Below are 21,373 nucleotides of genomic sequence, written 5' to 3'. Positions count from 1 at the left end.
ATTTGGTGGCTGGGTCTTCTTGCTCTTAAAGCAAGCTTGTTTGGGAATATTGAAAACCAAGACCCACAGTCCCTCTCCTGGGTGAAGGCCGCAAAGTCCAAGAAGTCACACAGGTCAGGCTGCTAGGATGTGCCATGATCTGGGTGTAGAGGAAGCAGGGCCGGTGGGGGGCATGGCTTTTACTCCCTTCATCCTGGTTTATGGTCCTTCAGTATCAAGGTGAGCTCTTTTTACACAAAGGCCAACCCTATTTTGTTCTGACTGGAGTCTCTTTATTAAAATAATCATTCAATTTCAAATTAGGAATCCAAGTTACTTGACAAGGTATGAAGATTAACAGATAGGTAGGTGGAAGGGGTAACAGAATGCTTAATACTGTAGCAGTGCCATAGAAGATCTCTCCCAAATTAAAACTAATGTTTCTTCAAACTTATGGTTACTGGGGGTAAGGTGGGTGGAAGTGATAAATTGGGAGATTGGGACTGACATGTACACACTACTATATATAAAATAGATAACTAATAAGAACCTACTGTTTAGCACCGGGAGCTCTACTCAATACTCTGTAATGGCCTATGTCGGAAAAGAATCTAAAAAAAGAGTGGATATATGTATATGTATAACTGATTCACTTTGCTGTACACCTGAAACTAACAAAACATTGTAAATCAACTAAATTCCAATAAAAATTAAAAAAATAAAAATAAAAACGATCCTATGTACGGTGGTTAAAAAAAAAACAAAGCTAATGTTTCTTGTTAGACAAAAGTGAAAACATAAAAAATCGCCACTTTCAGTTTAAGTGAATTTTTGCCCATATTTCTACTATCCTATATAACAACTACCTTCACTTCTCCATGTTCTCATTAGATTTTTACTTAACAAAAGTAATGTTTTAACATCGCTTCAATAATTCTATAGATATGACATTGTGTTCTTTTCCATGGTCCTAAATACTTAGCAACTTTGTCATTTTTAGTAATAGGTAATATTCCATTATACAAATATTTCATAATTTGTTTATCCATCATCTATTGCTAAACCTTTAGGTTATTTTCAGTTTTTCACTGTCAGAAATAACGCTGCTATAAATATAACAATACATACACCATTTCTTCTTCTAAATTACTTCCTTGAGGTAAATTCCAAAGAATGAGATTACGGGGTCAAAGAGTACAAGCATTTTTATGACCTTTGGCCTGCATTGATTGCCAAATGCCCTCAAAAGGCATTGTACCAGTTTCCAAAGAATGAAATATCTGCTTCCCTCATGGTCACATCAGCATTGAGTTATAGGATTTTCCTGTATTTTTATTTCTCCAATCTCAATAGATTGAGATTAAATTATATGCCCACGGGAGTATTATTATAAGTAGCTGCATAACACACTGATTACTTAAAAACACTTAGGACATAAAGACAGGAAAAGAAAACAGAAAAAACAAGCCGAATCAAATACTTTCTTAGTAGTGTTAAATGCCTTTGTATATTGAATATCTGTGAACTCTCTAAGCTTCAATACGAAGAACAAAGAAATTGGTCCTGAAAGAGCTAGAATCACTTGGGTACCCCAGAGTCAGATAACTCAGTTTTCATTTTATGAATACATTCACACACTCACAAAGCTCAAAACTTTGCTAAAAGATTAAGGGGAAAGAATGCTCACTTATTTTATCAATGCCTAAAGTACTAATTTTGAGCAGCAAAGATTTTACTCTCTGTGACCCCTTGCAAAGACTTCCAATTATTTCACAGTGGCTTTTCTGTTTTTGTTTTGTTTTGTTTTTTTTCACTATGTCTCAAGAGATCCTGAATAGGGAGAGAAAAGATAAAGGGGTGAAAGTAAAATAACAGGGACAAGAGTCTTTCATTCCTTTTGTAAATTTTGCATTAGGCCTGGCCGTGTTTTATGGAAATACTCTTGCAAACACAGAAATGGGTAACTCATTTGTCAATGTACTTTGCAGATGGAGTGGTTAAAAGAAAAATCCCTAAATATCTAATTCTTTGTGACCAGCCCAGCTCAAATACTGTTCCTTCTTAAAAATCTGCCTTAGGATTTCCATGACACAGTGGCTCAGAGTAGACATACTATTAAATATACCATTGTTATTTGAGGAATAAATCTGCTTCAGATGAATGGTCATCCCTTCTCAGCCTCACCACATCACAGACAGTGTACTTGGTATTTGTAGCTAGGAGGGCAGGAGAAACAAGAAGATATAGATTCAGTACTTTAAGTCTCCATATTGGTAACGGAAAAGTATAAAGCAGGAAGCACAGATGGTAACTCAGATCCATCCCTACCTTCCATCACTGCTACCCAGGAGGAAGGGCTGGAACTGAGCCTGGAGCCATCGGAAGAGGAAGGGAGAGGCATTTGTATTCACTGTTAGATTCCAGGGCGGATGGACCAGCACGAGCTCCTGACTAGACCGGGACACTGCTGAACCCCGTGTGGCTGTGAATTGCCACCGTCTTGCTTGCTGCTGGGCTGTGCCATTGGTGGGGTGACCCCCAGTCGGAGGAAGGCTGGGATCCAGCTGGCGGCCTTTCCAGGCACACCAGGGCTGGGTTAGGGGAGGAGTGGGAAGGTCAAGTACTGGGAAGGGTGAACTAGAGAAAGGCATGGTAATTTGCCAGAGTGGACCCTTCAGTTGGAGTGAGGAATTGTGTGACTGAGGCCCCTCGGGCTGGTAAAGAGCTTGTTCAAGGAGAGGATCCATCAGTGTCAGTGGCCAATTCAGAACATGGCAACCCACTGATTTCCATCCTCCCCGTCTTCAACCCCTTCTCTCTCTGTCTCTTTCACTGCCCCCAAAACATTTTTGTAATAGGGAAGAAACTTTTGTATTCTATTACAAGTTAATCACGATGGGAATGTTGCCTATAAGCTTAAATTATACATAATGGCCCCGTCTCTGGGAACCTTGCCTCCCAGGTAATGAGCATTAAGCTAAAATACCTTTGTTTAGCTCACAGAAAACACCCTGACCAGGCCCACCTGTGAAGGACTGCAGGGAGGAGGAAATTAACACATCCCCTCCGGAGGCTGATGGGAACCAGGAAGTGTTTGACTTTACTCCCCGCCTTTTAGTATAAAAGGAGCCTGAATTCTAACTCAGACAAGATGGTTCTTTGGGGCACAAGCCCACCATCTTCTCGGTCTGCTGGCTTTCGGAATAGAGTCATTATGCCTTGCCCCAACAAGTCATCTCTCGATTATTAGTGTGTCATGGGGCGAGCAGTATGAGGGTAGACTCGGTAATATTTTCATTCCCAGCCCTCCCCTAGCCCACCGTGAATAATAAAGTCCAGGAAAATGAATACGGAAGTGGCCTGGGCTATAGAGATCACCCCCTTGGCAAGCAAGACTGGATTTCCCTGTGGTTCTCCTCCAAAATGGGGTGGAACACATGTGAATCTGACACGCACTCTTAGGTGGAAAGTCATCCAGCCCCAAAGCTATAGCCCTGGGTAAGGAGAAAATTGAAGGAGAAAGGAAACGTCTCACTCACCCCACCCCCCAAATCCTCTCTCCCCGTGTCCTGCTCTGGCAGAATCACCCACTCCATCCTCTCTCCTCAGAGAACGTGCGTACATACATACCTCTGTTGAACACTCACCCCACTGTGTAGTAATTTGTTTCTGTGCTGTCTTCCAAGCAGGCAGACCTGGGTTTACGTTCCAACTCCAGTGTCCTCGTAGCTACGTGACACTTACAAGTCACTTAACTTCTCTGAGACCTTTGTTTCCTCATCCACACTGGGTTGCTGTGTAGATCATATGAGCTTCTACAAAATGCTCAGTCCAAGTCGATTCCCTCATTCATGGGGCAATTCCTAGCCCCTAGCACAGGAACTAACAGATAACACACTCATGAAAATATAACTCCTCCAACGCAGTGGCTCTCGGGCGCTGTGGGTGAGCATGGGCTTAAGGGTGGACAGAGTCACTGGGCACTTAGGGCATGAGGACTTTCTTTTCTCAACCTTGGAAAGTGCCACAGAAACCTTTTTGGATCATCTCTCCCAGTACTGGCTCTTCCTACCAAGTCCCCTTCCTTCCACGCCCCCCCAAACAGGGTGGGGAGGTGCAAAACTTTCCGTAAGCCAGCTAAGGCTGGGGTTTTGTCACTTAGTCGTTCCTTTGTTTTCAACACGTATTTATGGACACCCATGTCCTAGTGACGGTATTTGCTGCTCTGGGGGCTCATGTAGAAGAAAGAGGCCCTCCATGTCCTACAGCAACTTACAGCCCCTGGGACCCCTATGAGAATCATAAAAAAGTGTAAAAAGTGACCTATTGAGATTCAGGGGTTTCTTCCTGGGATATCAGGGAAGGCTTCATGGAGCAAGTGCACAGTGCAGATGATCGGGACCCAGCCGTGAAGATACTGACATTGACCAAGTAACCCACGGGGGCAGAGGTCACTTTATGGTGAAGCTGATAAAACTCAAACTTAATGGACCTTCATTTGCATAGGCCCTTCCAAGGCTTGGGAAGGGCCCTACCAACTTGTTCACATGGTCATGTTTTCATAAAATTCGCGTGTGTTAGGTGTTTTAACCACAATCCATCGAGACCACTCTCTTTCTCTACTCTGCCCCTTTCCCACTTCCCTGTGTCTGTCAGTGTTGGAGTGGCTGAGAGCATTTGGAGAGGTGGCTAAGGGGCCGTTGAATTGGGGGGGTGTGTTCAGTTCAGTGGGATTCATTCGTGCGCTTTGCTGTCACTTCTCTATAGTGAAGTTACAAGCCATCGGGATACGGAAATGTCTTCCAGGAACACCCCTGCTGCCCACTGTGTGGAGGCCCCCAGCAGGGTGACAAGAGATGGCAGCATCAGAAACCATACTGTGACACAGACACATCCTTGGTCCCCAGCACCAGGATCTGGTTGGTGGTAGAGGAGAGACAAGGTTTGAAATGTATCAGGCTAGAAGCAGTCTATGGAAAAGTATCACAGAGGGTGTCCTAAGTTTGTGTTCATATTTTGTCCAGTCTTTTTCTTATCTGCACAAGCTAGATTTGCCTAGCCTGGTCAGCACTTATCCTGGAGGGTCCAGTAGGGAAGCAGGCACCCAGAATTCCATCTTTGGGCTTCATCCCAAAGTGCTGTCATAGAGACACATCCCTGGGCCCTGGGACCCTGACTCTGGCGTCCTAGCAGGAGACATTCCCAGTGGGGCAGCAGCTGCTCCATCCCTAGGGGGCACTGGGACCCAAGAGCCTGATTCCTGGGAGCCAGGGCTTGCCCAGTAGCCTTCCTTCCTGGCCACATGGCTGCCTTTGGCCAACAGCTGCCGTGTGCAGCCCCTCTCGCGAGAATCTGTGTGGCCATTCATCTCAGGCCTCCTCTTGGAAAGGCAAAGAAGGTTGCATTATATTAGGTAAAGCTTATCTTTCGCATCTGCCAAGATCCACGCATTTCCCCTCCCTCTCTGCCCCCAGCCCTCCCCCTTCCCCTCCCCTCTTCCTTTACCCTCTCTGGTGGGTTTTCAATAGTGTGTGCTTTTTTTTTTTTCCTTTCTCCTTTCTTTCTGGTCAAGACAGGGTTGTCTCTCTGGGGGAAAAAGGCAGCGTGTTTGTGGAGTGCAGCTGCATTTCAAAGGTACTTTGTTGGCGAGTTATGAATTTGCCTTTGCTAATGTGGGGAAACAGGGAGATTCTTTGGCTTTTTTTTCCCCCAAACTGAAATTGATGTTATTTCTTTGCCAGTGGTACCCAAGGAAATGTTTTGTTCCATTTCCTCCCCTTTCAGGCTGAGCCCTATTTATGTTCGGAGCTGGGGCGCTGCCATTAAGAATCATTGTCATTACCACCAGGGACTGAGGCTGGCCAAATCCAGCAGCTGTGGTTTCATGCCTACCCTCACCAAGGTTTATTTCCTTGACAACATGTTCTTGTTTGGACCAACTTTCTTAGTCTTTCTCTTGTTTTTTTTTCCCTTCTTTCCAAAATCCTCCTTACAGTTTCGTGGGGCTTAAAATTAGAAAAGAAAAAGCGTGTGTATCTGTGTGTGTATGTATCTGTGTGTGTGACTGTTTGTGTGTTTTAGGGGCAATGGGCAGAGGACTGGAAAGGAGATAAAGACCCTGGGAGTTGAAGAAAGGGTACAGGGGGCCGGAGCAAGGGGTGAAAGGTGGGAAGTTTTCACCGTAAATAACAGCATTAAATTTGTTATTATTTTGATGGTCACCACTCTTCTCCACCCCCAAGCTGAGTAAGACTCACCCTCGGCTTCACCCACCCTAGCCTTTCAAATGGAATACCTAGGTGGCCCATGGGACCCCTGACCCCTATATCCTGTTCCTTTCTCCCTGCTTTGCTACTTTTCTCCTCGATAAAAGGAGAGAGTGAGAGATAATTAACAAAAAACATGGCCCCAGGACAATGAAACAACTGGCCTTGGCCGGCAAGAAATTTATCCTGGTTTTCTAGGTGAACTTTCTCCCATCAATCTTCCCTTTAACCTCCATGTTAGTGGAAGCAATAGGAACACCGCTCCCCTCCCCTGAGCAAATGCTTTCTTTTGACTGGGAACAAAAAAGGGGGCTCTGCAAAGGCCGAGGTGAAATCTGGGTGGTATGGGGCGCCACACAATGGGGCCGCTGTTCCTTGGCCAGGCTGGTGTTTTACAACAGGGGAGGGGCGGGCGTGACTGGTCTGATGATGGAAACAGTCTCCCTGATTCGGGCTACAAACGCATCTTCTGTTCCACACCGAGACGGACAGAATAGAGAAAAGTGACAAAGAAAAGGGGAGGGGGCAGAATTCAAACAAAACACGTGAGGCTGAAAAATCTCCCTCTCCTACACATCCTAGAAAGGAAACGCGTCGGAGAGGCTTCAGGACTTCTCGGCTACATCTGAATAGCTCTAGCTGGACTCTGATTTATCGATGAAGCTTAAGCGACTCGCTAGAGAAAGGCTTGGGGGCCTCTTTGTCTTTGGGAGAAAGTACAATAGGCCACAAGGGCCCAGATCTCTTGGGATGCTCTCAGGGCATGCCTTCCTCTTGCCCTCTTCTCCCTGCAAATGCCAGCAGCAGTAAAAACGATTGGTGGTGTGTCTGGAAGAGCTGGTGACAAGGCCAGGCCACTTGAGGTCTCCTTAAGAGGGTATTATGGTCAGGGAAAATATTTGCGCTGTGAAGATGGCACACTCCATTTTGTTAATGGCTCTCATCCGTGTGGGATAATGGTCCCCCTGCTCGGCTGTCAGGGACGCAGCCGTGGCCAATTCATGGTGCCCTCAGAGAAAGCCCCTCTTCTGCGGCGCCCAAGATGGAAACATTGTGTTCACCTCCTTGAGCGGAGGGGAAGGTGACCACGAGGGCAGCCTGTGTTGTAAATTACCATTAAAACAAAAACAGACAGTGCCTTCTCCGCCGCGGGACCCCCTCCAATAAATTATGGCTGGACCATGGGGGAGAGACTGGGTGCTGGGAAGTCCCTCCCCTCCAGGGCTGGGAGTGGGGAATCAGGAGTCTGAGAGGATGGGCTGGAACATCCATGAGGGTCCATTGTTTGCCTTCAAGGAGAGGCAACAGGGAGAGCCTAACATCTCACATGGCTGCTAAGCCACTTACCTTGGGCCCTCCGCAGCCCAACACCCACCTCTTCCTGTACATCTCCATCTGCCAGCCTCCAGCCTTAGGCAACATCCAAAGGAAAGGAGGGAGGGAGGGAGGGAGGAAGGAAGGAAGGCAAAAGAGAGAAGGAGAGAGAGAGAGAGGAAAAGAAAGAATGCATGATAAAGGAAATGTGGCAAAATGTTAACAATTGGTCAATCTGGGTGAAAGAAAGAAAGAAAGTGATGAAAGAAATGTTCACGTATTGAGGTGTGAGGAAGTCATTCCGGCTTATACATGGGTTAATTTGAATTTTATGCTAACTAAACCAGCCCCTCTGTAGCCTATCAAACATACATTGTACATGTACTTTAATCGTTAAAGAAAAGGGAGCAGAAGTAAAAAATGTCCGTGTTAAAAATAAAGGTTAAATGCCTCTCTTCCTGGGACACCAATGCTGGTCGTCCTTTGATGATAAGACTCCCTTCCCAGGTGCCAAGGCCATGCTGACTTGCTGTGTACGTGCTGATCTGTTTTTTCTTTAAACCCTAAAGGAACGTATCCCTGACTTGTTTGATGTTCTTTGTTCTGACAACATAGAAAACTGTGCTGCAAACCATGCTTCTTGGAGCAGTTCCGCAGAGTTCTCTGAGAGGCTGTCTTCCAGGCTATAGTCCTCAGTCTGGTGCAAATAAAAGTCTTTTCTATTCCTATTATAGATTGTTTATTGATTATTTCTGTTGACAGAAGAAAGGAAGGAAGAGAGAGAGACAGAGAGAGAGAAGGAAAGGAAGGAAGGGAGGGAGAGAGGGAGGAAAGAAGGGACTATCACTCTTAGCTAAGAATGAGGGAGGAGCAATTTTTACTAAAACGAGTTCCTCACCCTTGATCTGAGGTCTGAAGATGTGAGCTCTCGCTCTATAACATGCTCATACCAAATGGACGCTGGCTATCAACCAGGAATGGCATCACCATGTACACGTCAGGCTCCTCATAACCTGGCACCTGCATTATGTTGTTTACCTAAATTAACTTCTGGAGTAATGGGTAACTTTTTTCACACTTTTAAAACAACAAGTTCTCAAAACTATCAGTCTCCCTTCCTTGATTGTATTGCACGCATCCTTGGTTTTAAACAGAAGATACCAAATTGAATGGAACTTTGTTGACTCAGGGTCGAATGAAACAGAATGAAAATGTTCAGGAAACCATACAGCACAAGACAGCCATGGGCCAGTTTTCCTCTCAGTGACTGTGTCCCCCATGCTGCACGACCCGGGCCATGCTGGTTTGGAAGGTGTGGTGTCTACTTTTTATAGCTTCTCTGTGTCCTTCAGCCGTCACTTTTGCTTATGGGAGCAAGCTGCCTCCATTCTGCTTTGCTGTCTCTGTTGGCTTGTGAAACCAGATTACCATGCCTGTTCACAAGATCCCTGAGTGAGTGTCAAAACTCTTTGGCTTTGTTACTCTGGACAAGTTATGTAATGTCTCTGTGCCTCAGTTTCCTCACCTGTAACATGGAAATGGAAACAGTATTTACTTCGGGGCATTGTTGAGAAGATGAGATAAAATAACACATATCAAGTGCTCAGAGCAGGAGCTGAAGTACAGTAAATACACAGTAAATATTAGTTATTATTAAAATGATAATTTAGCATGATTAGGAAGGAAGGAATTGTCCTGTGAATAACAGGCATGAATTTCAGTACTTGCATTTTGTACAATAGGAAGGTCTTTAGTATTTTCTGGCTCATTTCCAGTTTCTTGGTGTGGTTCTCTACCATACGCTTACCTAGGTAGTGGGCTCCAGAAAATTCATATCCTGAGTCTCAGCCCTCGAGGGCTGGACCAGCCTCATCAGCTGAGGATATTTCCTAAAATGCCCAAACTCCAGACCTGTACCCCTCCTGTGCTCCACCTGCCCTCACCCTCACATCCGCGTTTCAGCGAGAGGTAAGAATAACAACTAACAACGACGACAATGACTGTTACTCATCTAGCACCTGCGCCACACCAGGCATGGTGCTCAATGCTTTATCTACATACTAATTTTTGTAGCCTCACTAGTGAGTTTTTTCTGAGAGTCCATAAGATGCTGGAGACCCATTCATTTTCCCATAAGAGGCTGATTCCCAGGAGGCAAAGGGAGGTGTGGGGCATCACCCAGCCAGCTAAGAGCACCCACGTCTCCTGACTCCCTATTTGGTGCTGTGCTACCACATTATGTCATGTTCTTGGCTGGCCTCCTGGTTTCACTTTTAGTCTCACCTAAGGCATGTCTTTTCTGAGCACCTTGGCGAAACAAAGCACAGGGCACATGGAGATGGCACAGGGTTGAGAGGGGCTGGCAGAAAGGTGGGAGCTAGATTGTAAGGGGCTCCTGTCCCAGCACATGACACAGACCTGCCTGCCTGTGAGCACCTGAAGGCTATTTTTCAGAGGAGTGGAGTGAACTTCACTCTTCCTCAAGCTTATTTTTCAATTAGCTGAATAATTTGGTTTTACTGATAATACATGAATAATGTAAACGAATCTTGAGTTCTAGAAAGAACCACCGTTGAAAGCTTCATAGATTTCATTCTATATATATTTTTAAAAATCACACATATTCACACATGTGAATGGGATCATGCACTTGAAAATGCTTTGTCTGTTCTGTTTTGTTGCATTAGCAGCAGACTGTGATGTTCAATAACATGGACCCTGGAGTTTCTTATGCCCCCATAGTGCTGTTGTAAAGAGTGAATGAGTTAATATCTGTAGTATATTTATTGATACAATAGCGTCTAGCACGTTGATATTATTATACAAGTGGGAGTTTTGTCATGAATAAAACAAAATATGGTTTTATGTATCAACACATGAGTTTCCATCTTTGCTTGATAAAGAGTTGCATTATATTCCATCTTATTATTTATTGGATTAATTTCCTAATGATGGACATTTAGGTTTTTCCAACTTTTGATGTTATAAACAATGATGCAATGAACATCCTTATATATATACCTGTTTTAATACCTGTCTTATTATTTCCTTTAAGTAACTTCCTAAGAGATAGAGATACTGAATCAAAAGACAAACAGTATTGCTAGATTGCAATCCAGAAAGGTTAGGTGAAATGTTATTCCCACTATAGTATATGAGACCATTTCCCCAAACCCTCACCGGTCACGTCAAAATCATTCTTTGTCATCACTGGTATCCTACAAGAAAAAAATTAAGGTCTCATTCTGATATACATTCAGTTGATTAAAAGAGAAGATGAGTGTATTTTCACATGTTTTGTTCATATCCTCTGCCCATTATTCTATTGAGGTGACTTATTAAAATTACTATCACTTTGTCCCATATGTTGCAAGAATTTTTTCTAGTTGGTAGTTTGTCTTTTAACTTTGCTTCTGGCTCCTTCTGCCATGTAAAAGCAAGGGTGATGGGGGCAAAGTAGAGAAAGCACCATTTCAGCAGTGATAAATAAGCCAATTCTTGATTCATGACTAAGCGTGCTCTGAGCAGAGAGCTTGGGGGATGGGTGTCATTCCAAGCAAATGGAAAATCAGGTTGGGTCTCAAGTTGATTACAAAATAAACTGAAAGTATCCATTTTTTTCCTGTCACTGAAAGCCAGATGAAACTTACACCTGAGTCCTTGTACAGAGGACACTAGGTCCCTTTCTGTTCCATCCTCTTCCCTGCCCACCTTCCCTTCCCTTCCCACATGGAGGTGGCAGCAGCAATGAGCCTGGTGTCCAAGACACCGGGTACTTGTAGGGGCGGATGGAGATGGTAGGCGGGAAAAGCAGTCAAAGTGATTTAGAGACGGGTTACGTTAAACAAATACGTTAAATGATTGAGCAAATAAGTAAACATATTGAGGATAGTGGGAAGGTGGTTTCTCACTGTCAGAGAATGGACTTAGAAAGAACCCTTGAGTATTGGATTAGAATTAGAACTATCATTTTAAACTAATTTTAATATGCATATTTATGTATTTTATTCATGTATATATAAATAAACATATAATAGGTATGTATATTATATGTACACATACTGATAGATATGGAAATTCTTATAGATGTATGCGTACCCTTACACATTCATATATTTACTAACTCTTTCCCCTGAGATAGTGACACCCTAGTAACAATGAACCCACTGAGCAGCCAGATCCTGGTTTGTAAATACTCCTACACCAAAAAGGAACAAAAGCTCTGTGGAATGAGCAATTCAGGGCTGGGACAGAGGAAGTCCCAGCCTGGAGCACCTTATTGTGCCACAGAGTAATGAAATGTTCAAAAAATGATGAAGACCAAAGTCAACTTGAACTAGCTCCCACTGGCCAAAGCTAGGACAACTGAGGGTCAAAATAAATAATGAGAATATCAGATTACTATCCATTGAATAAAATACATTAACTGGTATAAATAACTGAGCAACTAAAAGAAGAAGAGAAAGATTTTTCTTTACAATAGATGCCAACTAACAAATGTAGAAGGAACAAATCATATATCTGGCAAGGGACTTATATCTAGAATATATAGAGAACTATTGCAACTTATTAATAAAAAGACAAATAACTCAATTAAAAAATAGGTGAAGGACCTGAACAAACATTTGTTATGGGTTGAATTGTATCCCTCCAAAAATATATTTTGAAATTCTACCGCCCAGTACCTCAAAATGTGACCTTATTTGGTAATAGTGTTGTTACAGATGCAATTAGTTAAGATGAGGTCAAACAAGAGTAGGGTGGGCCTTAATCCAATATGTTTGATGTCCTTATAAGAAGACAGCCATGTGAAGACATAAACACAGGGAGAAGACCATGTGAAGATGGAGGCAAAGATGGGAGTGACAAGCCAGGGAATGCCAAGAATTGCCAGCCATCACCAGAGCTCGGAGAAAGACATGGGACACATTCTCCCTCAGAGTCCTCAGAAGGAACCAACCTTGCTGACTCCTTGATTCAAGCACACTGTCACTCTTAACTCTCACAAGCACTCTATGGGATGGATATGTTACTATCCTTGCTTCATAGATACATAAAATGAGGCTCAGAGAAGCCAAGAAACTTGGCCAAGGTCCCACAACTAATGAGTGATGGAACCGAGATTCTAAGCCAAGTCAGCTTGGTCCAGAACCCAAGTTCATTACCACCACCACAAAGCTCTTGATGCAGCAGTTCAAGAAATTACTTTCATCTGTAGAAGAGCCTGCTGATTATTAACTATGCACTCAGAGCCACGCTAGGATCAAAGAGTATTGTGATGGTCCCAGCCCAAACTAGAGGTCTAACTTTCTAGTTGGAGAGACCAGTCAAGGGCCAAAAGGACTTCAGGGCTCACTTCCCACCACTCCCTGCAACTACGTCACTGAGGTGCTCTGTCCGGGCAGCTCTTCCCAGTTACATCTGTAGCCTCACCCCTTCCTCCAGCCCCTGTTGGAAGGTCTTTAGAGTTCTCAGGCTGGAAGGGGAGAGGGTGGTAACTCCATGATTTTCACAAAGTGGTCGATTCTGTGGCAATGACAAGCCACAAGCTTGGTTTTAAACCATCTCCTCTAGAGTAGTATGATGGCTGGAACCTTCCTGGAGCAGCTGGCTTCTTGGAAAAAGCCTCCTGGGGCTGTGGGTGTGGTTTGGGAGGAATAATACAAGAGACTTCAAAAGGAACAATACAGCCAAAGTGTGGGCAAAGAAAGATGGCATCAGAAGCCTTATTAGGGAAATGAGCGGGGGAAGAGGTGAGAATGTAAAGAAGGGGTGGGGCAAAGAGTTCAGATTTCAGGCAAGGGGACCCTGGGTTTCCAAATGAGCACCTAGATGAAATCCTCAGATTCCCTACTTCAAAGACAAGGTCCTCTTGACATGTGCTTTTGGTGCCTCATACCTGCCTCTGTTTCATCACACATGCTTGGGTTTTTGCTCTTTTATTCATTTCTCACCATCTAGCCTTCCCCCCTATTTTAAAATAATATGTTACATTCCAAACACAGGAAAAAAAAAAACTCATAAGATAAAATAACAAACACCTGTGGACTTGACATTGAAATTTTAAAAATAGTGACATTTTGTCTCATTGCTTGGGATCTGTTCTTTTTAAGACAGGGAACATTCTAGATCCTGTGGGTGCATCCTTGGAACCACTCCCTGATGTCGTTCTTGATCCCTCCCCGCCACCCGTCCAACAAGCAGACTAACTGCTATGTTTCCTCACTACCTTGGAGATATTCCTCTATTGTCTCCTGACATCCACTTCTGCTAATGTGATGTCTGTTCTCAGTCTAAGTTTTATTCATATTCATCTTCTTTCTAAAATCTTGTAAGACTCTCCTCTTTATCTCTGCGTCTCATTACATTATGCCTAAGCAGGGATTTACTGATGGATGGATGGTGGCACAGCATTTACTGTACACTTGCTGGCCGAGGATTTATGTCTCTCTTTAATTGTGAACATTCTTACCTGAATTTTCCATCTATCTCCTTCTGAAACACCTATGTGATACATGCTGGATCCTCTCAATCAGTTTTTCACATCGCTTAACTGCTCTCACATATTTTTATTCTTTTCATCTCTCTGAGATGCATTTTTCTCTGACTGCCCACAGTTGCAGTTTGAAGTTGTTGATTAAAAATAGCATGGGAGGTGGTTTAATCCTCATGCAATGTGTTGTGGCAGTTGTTATATAGCAATTGCTATAATCTATATAGTCAGATAAAGCATTTCTCACAGGAAACAAGAACACTAAACAACAATCAAGACACTTTCAATATTGGATACCTAAGAATATTTCATTTATATATGCCAAATGGCATATTAGCAAGATGTATAAAAGGAAAATAAAAATAAATATAAGAAAAAACATAAACTGAAATATACCTACAGTGGACTGAAACATCCCAAGAAAATAAAAACAATTAGGCAAATAATTATTTTAGAAATCATAGAGAGTAAGACAAAATTGACATATATATAAAGAACCAAATGGGAAAACAAGGCAACATGTTTCCCTCAACTTTGTTAATAAAAAAAAAATGTTTTCACAAAAGATGAAACATTCTTCCATTTAAATACTTAGTAAATGCCAAAAGGTAGAAATTCTATATATTGTCATATTAGATTTCAAAGCAATCAAATTAGAAAATTTTAAAGTATATCAGAAATTAAAGTAATTTAAACATAATACCTGAGTAGCAAAGAAACTCTGAACACAATAACCGGATAAAATATCAAGTCAAGATAAAATAGATGCTACTTACCCTCAAACAGTTCAGAATTTATTTAAAGAGAAAAAGAAAATGATTAAGAAAATGTAATCAAATGGGTTTTTTTTAAAAGATTTTTTTTTGATGTGGACCATTTCTAAAGTCTTTATTGAATTTGTTCAATATTGCTTCTGTTTCATGTTTTGGTTTTTTGACCACGAGGCACGTGGTGTCTTAGTTCCCTGACCAGGGATAGAACCCATACCCCCTGCATTGGAAGGCAAAGTCTTAACCACTGGACCACCTGGGAAGTCCCAGTCAAATGTCAATATTTGCGGAACCTGAATGAAGTGTATATAGAAACTCATTGACATTATTCAGTTTGATATTCATTTATGATTTTTTTCCCTATAGAATTTCTTTACCTTCTTTAAAAAAAATGATTTGTTTATTTAAAGCCCAGAAATATGGGGCATCAAAGTTATTCCATTTCTCTCTCCCTCTCTCCCTCTCCTTTCTACAAAAATTTTTTAAGCATATAACTGAAATCCAGGTGCTGCATTAGGTACCGAGCATACAAAGATGAGAAGATCGATATCTTGCCCTCAAAGTGTTTATATGCCTTTATCTTCTGAAATTATAAATCCACCTCAAAGTCCATATTTTTATACATATAACCTGTTTCCCAGTTAAGAATCATTTCTGCTGCAAAATGATTGCAATGTGCGTATGAGCTTCACCTGGAGCTGAATTCACACAACTGTGCTTTACTTTGGATTCTGTGAAGTATTCTTACATATATTATTTTGTATGAGTCTCATAATGGTCCATCATAATCTCCATTTTACTGGTGAAGCAATTGCCAATAAAGAATGTGAAGGCTCAGAGTTAGTGAAAAGAACCGCCAAAGTTAGGACCCTGGGTTTCTGTCTCTCCAGACTTGATTATTCCCTCTTCCCCAATATGTTGTTCCCCATTTCTCCAAATGCATATCCCTTCATTTCTGATTGGGAAACCAGGCTCCAAACTCTGGAATTTAATCTCTTTTTGACAACATGTAAACTTAATAGTGAGCATTGTAACCTGAGGCTGAACTGGGTATCACCCAAGAAACTCAACGAAAGTATCAACACTGTGCCATCTAAAGTTGGGGTAAATCAGTATTCACAGAAATAGCCTGAGACCAAGAGAGTTTGGTAGAAATGCAATTTCAGGCAGAAGCAGAAACTGAAGTCCTTTCTTCTGGCAAAAGTTGAAAGAATCATCCTGGATCAAATGGGAGGGAGACACAAGAGGGAGGGGATATGGGGATATATGTATACATATAGCTGCTTCACTTTGTTATACAGGAGAAACTAACACAACATTGTAAAGCAATTATACTCCAATAAAGATGTTAAAAAAAAAAAGATACAAAGCAAAAACATAAAAAAAACCAAAAAACAGAAAAACCCCACAAGGATCCTAACCGGGTCTGAGTTGATCAGTAAACAGGGTGTTGAAGGTTCCAATATATCATCATACATTCAGGAGGACTGGTTAATCACCTCTGTTTTATAGACCAGGAAACAGAACGCCCCAGAGGTATGGTCCTTTCTCACATTACACAGCAAACCATTTGGAAAATGGAGATAGAAGCTGCATTCTTACATGGCTTAAGGGCCAGCATCAGGTGAAAAAAGTCCTTCACCTGTGTGAGTGAGGCCCATTTTACTTAAAGGACAGAAAGGAGTTGCCTTAAATTTATACATATATATTAAATTAATTAAGGTACTCTCTCAATATACATTTGAATTATATATAGAAGTTACATATTACATAATATGATATCTATCTATATATCTATCGATTATCTATCTATGTTTAACTAGAGAGAATGAAAAATGTAGCCACGGACATGGATATACAAAAGCTAAGGTGAATCCACAGCTATTTGAAATATTAACCTTGTTTAATAGAGGAGAAATGGAACAGCTCATAAGTTTATTTAGCTTGTTTACCAGTCTGGCTTCTCTAGCAAATTATCCAGTTAGTAAGCTCACAACCCTTAACTCCTCCTCTCAGAGCCTTCATTCTCACCTGGCAGAGATCTTAGAAAAGACAGGCACGAACAGTGTTACACCATGTGCCGAGAAACACACCACCGCCTGGACCTGCAGATCTCCAGATGGAATGATGCTTTGCTGTCAGCTCTCATCTGGAGGATACCCCAGTGGGCAGGGCAGCAGCAGCCAGATTTTTCTCCCACTGTGGGTTTGGATCCTAGAGGACCAGAAGCTCCACTGAAGCTGCATAACTGGCAAATCCGTCTCTGTGGAACTAGTGTTTTATTCCCCCAGCCCTGGATGTCTGCTTCTTCACAAGCCTGGTTTCTATGAGCTTATGTTTCTCAGGGTATAATATTGATTGCTTGCTTCAGCTGGCCCCCAAATCTCTTTCCTTTTTTTTTTTTTTTTTTTGTAGACCTGATAAATCTCCCTGATTCTACTCTGTCAGTGGAATCTACAAAGTCACCTCCCTTCAGTTCGGTAAGTTCTAAGGACCAACTGGTATCCGATTTATCTTGAGGAATGCTAGCCCCAGGGACACATTTGCCCAGAGCCACACTCGGGAGAGGTTTGCTGTTCGTAGGTTGGCAGGGAGAAAGCAAGGGACACAGAGGAGGGACGTCTTAACTCAGGCTCACATCCGAACAGATTTTTTAAATCGCAAGTAACATCCATTCAGTTTCTCTAATCAGTTTCAAAGGCCTCGCAAGGCTCCCTCTACCACTGTGGGGCTGGTAATTCTGTGTCACAACTAATTACCGATTAATAGCTGTCATGGGTGCAAAGTCCCCAGTTTAGAAGCAAAGTCGATTTCTTCCTGCATTGAGACCTCAGCTGCCCCTAAATGGAGATTTACAGGAGGTATTACCGGCAGTTATTTCTACCTGCTGCCGTCCATCAGCTCCATCTCCAGCTGAGCTAGCTGCCCCCTCCCCCTTGGACAAAGATTACTTGTCATTAAAATGCTCAGGCTCACTCGGCTCTCTTTTTACAATCTGGATGTTGCCTACACTTTGAGAAAGGTTTTTGAAGACAGATTAGCAGGATTAGGAAAGGTTCACATATGTTCAGCCTCACTCTTGGTATTCAAGACATCACAACCCTGCACCACCCAGGAAGCACAAGAAAACGGAGTGAGCACAGGCAGAGTTGGGGGAGGGAGTGAGAAAAGGGAGGGGAGGGTGGGAGGGAAGCCCTGCAGTTCTCCCCCGACAATTCAAAGCTGGAGTCAGATGCAAATCTGGGAATGTTGAATATTGGGGAATTCCCAGTTCACTAGAATTTTTGTTTTTAGCGCTGTTTTCCCTTCACTTCCCGTGTGACTTTCTTCTCTCCTTGAGAACCTAGCCAGAGGAGGGGAGGTGTCAGAGGCAGAACTCAACACTTGGGCCTTTAAGCAGGTTCTAAGAGCTATGCCCAACCCGGTTGCTGTCCCTCAGCATCCCCCGTCCACTTTTTCTCACGCTACCTACTTTCCCAAAAGCACTAAATGAAGCAGGAGTCATGGCTCCTGTGCGAAAACCCATCCCCGAGTTGGAATATTTCATTGAGTTAAACTCTAATTAATCCGAACTGATCACTCATCTACTCCCTTGGGATGTCACACTGGGTACCAAGAGGAAGCAAAAAGGAAATGAGAAATAGCTGGGTAGTTTTAGAATCTTCCCAAATGTCCCCATAAACAACTAGACTAGCAGAGCTAAAGAGCCATGGACAGTATCTACAACAGTGATGAGGTAATCCCCCCAAACACCAATACTAACAGGTCTGGGCAAAGCATCTAAAGGTCAAGAACTGTGTGGTAGCAGCATCAGTGCTGGAAGAAGGAAGGGAAGAAAACTGTGGTTCTGAAGATGCTGAGAATGGGGGAATCCCAAAATCACCAGTAGGTATTTACTGGAGGGTATAGCAAGCCAATCTGAGCACAGCAGCTGAAACTTGGAGAGGCTTCTACAAACCCAACACAAGGTTAAGTGCAATGGGACGATGACCCAATAAGCCCGATGGTGCTGGAGTGGCTTGGGCCCTCTATACTCTCAAAGTGAATAAATTTCCTTCTAATACAAAGCCCTGTACTGAGGAACATCTGAGCAGAAAGACAAAGGCAAGGAAAAAAGATCTAGATAAATGGGAGTGGGAATGCAGAGCAGAGGAGGCAGCTCTCACAAAGCTGGAAGATTTTTATTTCTTTGTGAAAACAACAGAGGAGAGAGCGCTAGAGCCTTTAAGTTAGAAAGGCTGTCCTCCCATACCCTGTGCTCCTAAAAGTAGAGAAAAGTTTATTTCATTTAGAAAATGAACAACAGAAAAGCACTGCGGTGGAAATCCATTAAAAGTTAATTTAAGAGAGAGAAAAAGAAAAGAAGATGTAGAATAAAATTCCTACAATGAAAATGTTCTAGGAAGAAATGTTCATATAACATTTCGAACATTCCAAAACAAGTTACAGGAAATTAAGAAAATGATAGAAGCTATGAAAAGACAACGTACCTCAGAGTTAGGGGGAAAACTCAGAATTAAGGTGATTCAAAAAAAGGAAGCTTGAAAAAAAGAGGTGACAGAATTTAGAAAATAACTAGGAATAAAAGAAAAAATGACCAGAGAGACATTGACATACAAACTGGCAGAAATACAAGGGACAGAGGAAGACATTAAATGACACCATAGGATGAAATAAAATCCAGACTGTGGGAAATTCTATAGGACAAATGATCCAATTTCTTCAACAAAAACAATAAAAATTTTGGAAAAAGAAATAAAGAGGAAGAAATTGATATAGATAAAAGAGATTCATAAGTCGTTTCAGAAATTGCAAAGTACAGAACTTATTTGGATGCTGATTCAAACAATCTGTTTAAAAATTGTAAGACAACTAGGAAAATATGAACATGACCATATTTAAAGATATTAAGGAATTACTGTTATTTTTAAGTATGACATAATATTGTGGTAATTGTTATTAAAGTAACAATTATCTATTAGAGGCGTATACTGAAGTGTTTGCAAATAAAGGTGCTTAATGTCACTATAAAATTATCCAGAAAAAAAGGATGGGTAGAGGTATAGATGAAGCAAGATTGTACTGTATTGGTATATATTGAAGCTGGTTGATGAGTACTTAGTAGTTCTTTATATTATACTCTCTACTTTTATATGATTATTACTGTTATACAAAGCTTAATGAACAAACAAACAGTAAAGGAAGCCTTACAGCTTGGCACCCACCAGGCAGGAACATCCCATGATTCTATTATGAGAGGGCTGTGACACCTGTAGAGGATTTCAGTAGGTACAGACACACTGTATAACCTGTCCCCTCAGACTTTCTTCCCTTTTGAGTTTTGCAGTGTCTTTGTCCCTAAATTGACCTGGAGGTGTTACTCCATCACTTGCTAGAATATAAGGTCTATGGGAGCAAGGATTTTGTCAATTTTATTACCCTTGTAATGAACTTAGAATAGTACCTAGCATGTAGTAGGCTTTCAGGAAATATTTGTTGGTTAACTGAACGAATTCCCATATGCAATTCCAGTACATAATTCCAGGCTCTAATGACCACTTGTGGTAATTAAGAAATAATTTCTTGGATAGAGGACAAGGATTCTTCACTTTATAATGGCCTAAGCTTGGACTAGCTCTTGAATTGGCCTCCAAAGTGTGAGATAATCGATATCTGACCTTGCCACCATGGAGGACTTCGGGCAGCTGCTGAGCTGCTGAGGGTACCACAGAGAGCAAGAGGACTGAGGACCATGGATAGCGACTGTTTTCACTTTGCTGGGTATCCAGTATCCAGTCATCAGCCAATGGGCATTACTCAGAATTAGCATTATATATGCTGGTAACTGATGGGACTAAATAAATGTAAATCTTTTATATTATTTATTTACATTGTTATTTGGTTTGTTTATTTCATCAATGAAGATGCTTAAAAACTACATGCAACCCTTTCGTCTTTTCAGTTGAGAAGCAGTAAATTTTTGTGGAAGCATGAAAATTTTCATAATACACAGACCCAAGTTGACATCCTGGCCCTAAAAGTTAGCTATTCACACTGTGGAATATGTTAATTAATCATTAACAATAAAATAGGGTTAATGATATCTCTCCACAGGGACTTCCCCCGTGGTCCAGTGGTAAAGAATCCGCCTTCCAATGCAGAGGACGCAGGTTCAACCCCTGGTCGGGGAACTAAGATCCGACATGCCAAGGGGCAACTAAACCCGCACGCCACAACTACTGAGCTCACATGCCTCAGTTAGAGCTCGCGTGCTGCAAATTACAGAGCCCACGCATTCAGGACCCCGCGCGCCACAATGAAGAGCCAGTGCGCTGCAGCGAAGATCCCACGTGCCGCAACTAAGACCCGACGCAGCCAAATAAAAATAAAATCTCTCCACAGACCAATATCCCTCCTGAATATAGACACACAAAAAAATCTTAACAGAATTTTAGCAAATTGAATTCAATAATACATAGAAAAGATAATACATCATGATCAAGTGGAATGCAAGCCTGGTTTGAATTTTGAAATAAATCGATATAATTCAT

This window comes from Balaenoptera borealis (genome assembly GCF_965194805.1).
Source record: "Balaenoptera borealis genome assembly, chromosome: 5".
Taxonomy (NCBI): Eukaryota; Metazoa; Chordata; class Mammalia; order Artiodactyla; family Balaenopteridae; genus Balaenoptera; species Balaenoptera borealis.
Note: the sequence above shows the minus strand (reverse complement) of the source record.